Here is a 3,676-nt window from a genome sequence, read left to right on the forward strand (position 1 = left end):
TGTGTGGACTGAGAAAACGGGGTCTAGCCTACGTGAGCATTTTTGCATAGCCACCCCCATCTCAATCTGCGCTCTTTTATCCGACCCCATTTGTGACATGAATGTCGTGTGACCTCTTTGATAGTGGACTGCGGTGCACGGTTTACTTAAAATTTTTTTTTGGTTTTGTTTTGTTTTTTGCTCAGGTCAACTAAAAGGAAACTTTATTGAAGCCGCAGGAGTGTGGACAGGCGGGTGGCCACCCTGGGTAGGGGGGCTTATTTGACCTTTTTGGGGCGCGGGTTGTCGGCGTGGCAGCATTGCTTCAGCGGCGGTTGACGGCGCGGAGGTGCAGGCAGGCGTAGCACTTGTACCAGATCATCTTGTCACAGTTGTACTTCTGGGCGGGCTGGCGCAGGGACGGCTTGATGATGCCGCTCCGCAGGCGGAGCACCAGGTGCAGCGTGGACTCTTTCTGGATGTTGTAGTCCGACGGAGTGCGGCCGTCCTCCAGATGCTTGCCGGCCAGCTGCTGGTCCAGGGGAACGCCGTCTTTGTCCTGGATCTTCATCTTGAAGGTTTTCGGACCGTGCCGTTGGGCTCCACCTCGACAGTGATGGTCTTGCCCGAAGGGTCTCCGCAAACATCTGCATTTTGGTGTCTGAGGGATAGCTTGAAGGCCTGGCTGGAGAGAAAAAGGGCAGCTTCATTTTCGTTTCTCTCCTTAAAGGGTTGACTTAGGGATGCTTTGGTTAGAGACAGCTCCTGGCTCCTCCTGTCTGGGTTTGTTTCAGGTGTACTTGCCTAGGACCTAACCAGGGCTGCTACTGAGGGGAGTGGGGGCCCAGGCAAGGAGCCTGAGAGGGTATTTGGGGTGGCAGGTGGCAGGTGCCCCTGGTGTGTGGGCTCAGGTGGTCGAATGAATGGCAAAGGCTGATTCTGTGCTTGATGACACGTCCGTCCCAGGAAGGTGCCCATAGGGTCAATTTCCTTACCGTTAAACAAATGATTGATTCCCTCTAAAAGATACTATTTCATACAGCCAAAAGTGAATTGAGCTTAAAAAAAACACTTAATATGCTAGCATAAACGTAACTTAGGTAGGAAGCTGTTATTTTGACAGCTTGACAATAAAAGTATACGCAATGTGAAAACACTTGTCATGAGGTACATAGAAAATTGGTTTTAAATGTTGTAAGATCAGATTCTCTTTTTGGAAATTCTGTTTCTATTTAGGGTCTGGGCTGTTAATCAATCAATAGAAGGGCACAAGTTAAAAAAAATTTCCTTTTTGTCTTCTACAAAATTGGACAGAATAAGGGAACCAATGCACACTGGCTCTCATTTATGCCAGGCATTTTAGATGCAGCAAATATTATCTAATTTAATTTTCACAACACGGAGGAACTCGTACGTCCCAAGGTTCGCAGTCCTAAGTTTGGACTCTTTGTAAGCTATGATGGCCCATGGCGTGCCAAGTTTCAGAGAAATAGACTACAATAAAATTGACTTGACAGCAAAACCATAATGACCACAGGGTGATGTGATCAGACCCGCACTGCAGGCAGGCATTTGACCTGGCAGTTAGGAACTGATACCTGTCACCAGCTCCTAACTCCAGTGTCCTGCTAACACTGACCCTGCGAGGCAGGAGAGATGGCTCAAGCCGCCGGCTACCTGCTACTCATGAGGGAGCCCTGGATCGAGGTCTCAATTCCCAGCCTTAGTCTCAGCCAGATCCCTGCCATTGTGGGCATCTGGGGAGTGTACCAGAACTCTTTCCCCTCCCCTGCTGCACCTGCTCCTCCACCTTCCAAATAAATACTTTTTTTTTATTCAGGAAAAATGGGTTTTGCAGAAAAGATGATTGAAATGAACTTGAGAAATGTATTAAAAGTGTGATCTTTCTCTTAAGGAACATTTTAGGTGGAAAGGTAGTAGTTTTCCATGGCATTGCTCCCCCAAATTAGGATTTGCTCTCAAATTCCTTAATCTCTGCTAATAAATCACGCAGCTGAGACTCATAAATACGTTTCAACCTTTCTTGAGCCTGTTTATTACATCAGCTACTATCTTGTTTCATAGTTCATAAAAGCCAAAGTCAACGGGATGCTGGCATCTCAGTCGCCAGGTGCAATGCCCGCCCCACTAGTTTGCTTTTTAGCCATCTAATCTCTGTTCATTTTAACGCGATTTCCTAAGTCTCTCAGGGTAACAACCTTCGAATAACACTTCCCCAAATGGTTTTTATGAAATAGTGAGATCTGTAGTGTGCTAATAAAGTTCTGCCAAATGAAGAATCGCTTTAGGAAATGTTAGATTAAAGAAAGTCACACAGGTTCCATGTCTGGTAATGATCAAATAGCCCATGCTGGATAAGAAGCTTCAGTTCCTGAAAAAAACAGGCCTCTCTAAAAATATAAATTACAACTCCTTAAAGTTACTGAAGAAACAGGCGGATACTGAAGGAGAGCCAGAGTTATGAATAAGGAAATGACACTGGTCCCGTTTTTACAGCTTTTGGACTGAGAACAGGCCCACGGAGAAGTGTTCCGGGCAGAATGGTGAGAACTCCAACAGAAATTCAGCACTGGATGTGAGGAACTGGAAAATCTAATTCTGGAAGGTCCTGGGAGCTGGGAAATGGAGGGCATCTCAGAAAGCAGAAACCCAGACCAGGGCAGGCCCAGATTTCCATGTTTGACTGTCTGGCTGACTGATGAGCCACACGTGCTAAAGGCAGCTTCTAAGCGGCCTCGCTGAGACTGAAGAGAAACAAATGGGAATGCCAGTGGATGACCTTTTCAGAGAAGATAAGAATTTACAGTAAGCGCAGTCGAGCTCCCTTTCTGCTGAGACAAAAACTAAGGTTTGTGTAAAGACGTCGTATAATCCAGAATCTCTACCCTGTGTCATGCACAATGCCCAGGATGCAATCCAGTTTTTTTTTTTTTCACACACACACACACACAAAGCAGGAAAATGGGACTCTTGCTCAAGAGAAAAGTCAGTCAATAGATATCAACCCCTGGATGACTGAGATGCTCAGATGAACAGACAAGCATTTTGAAATGTGTATGAAGGGCAGGCACCTGGCCCAGTAGTTAAGACATCTGTGTCCCTGGGTTTAATAGCTTCCCCCACCTCTGGACTCCAGTTTTCTGTTCATGCAGCTCCTGGGAGACAGTAGGTGATCTTTCAAGTAATTGCATTCCTGCCACCCACATGGGAGACCTGGATTGAGTCATGCCTACAGGCTTTGGCTCAGCATTTGGTATTTGGGAAGTAAATCGGTAGATGGGAGCTCTCATTCTCTCTAATAAATAGACAAAAATTTAAAAAATCAGTAATGGTGTATTCTAACTACACTCAAGGATGTAAAGGAAAGTATGCTCACCATGTGTTTGAGTACAGAATGCTGCAGGTTGAGGTGTCCACAGCTACACTGTGAACAGAGCTCCACAGCCTTGGATCTGCTTCTGAGTCATCCTCCAAAGCGCAACTCTAATTGGGAGTTGTGAGGCAGAAAATCAACATGTCTTCCAGATTGGCGATTTGCCAGGCAGAATTATCCCATAAAATAGGTTTTATTGTTTCATAAACTAGGTTTTATTATTCTTAACTTAATGAGGAGTATTCATCAGAAACCAAAGCAGTTACGTGACATATTTGCTCAAGGTCACTCAATTAGTAAGCA

General features: G+C 45.6%; 1 pseudogene; it reads right to left on the reverse strand.

Annotated features, from left to right (window-relative positions):
* Window positions 1-257: 257 nt before the first annotated feature.
* Window positions 258-632, reverse strand: LOC101534670 (ubiquitin-ribosomal protein eL40 fusion protein-like; annotated as a pseudogene).
* Window positions 633-3,676: the final 3,044 nt, after the last annotated feature.

The sequence above is a fragment of the Ochotona princeps genome, chromosome 17 (assembly GCF_030435755.1).
Source record: "Ochotona princeps isolate mOchPri1 chromosome 17, mOchPri1.hap1, whole genome shotgun sequence".
NCBI classification, from domain to species: domain Eukaryota; kingdom Metazoa; phylum Chordata; class Mammalia; order Lagomorpha; family Ochotonidae; genus Ochotona; species Ochotona princeps.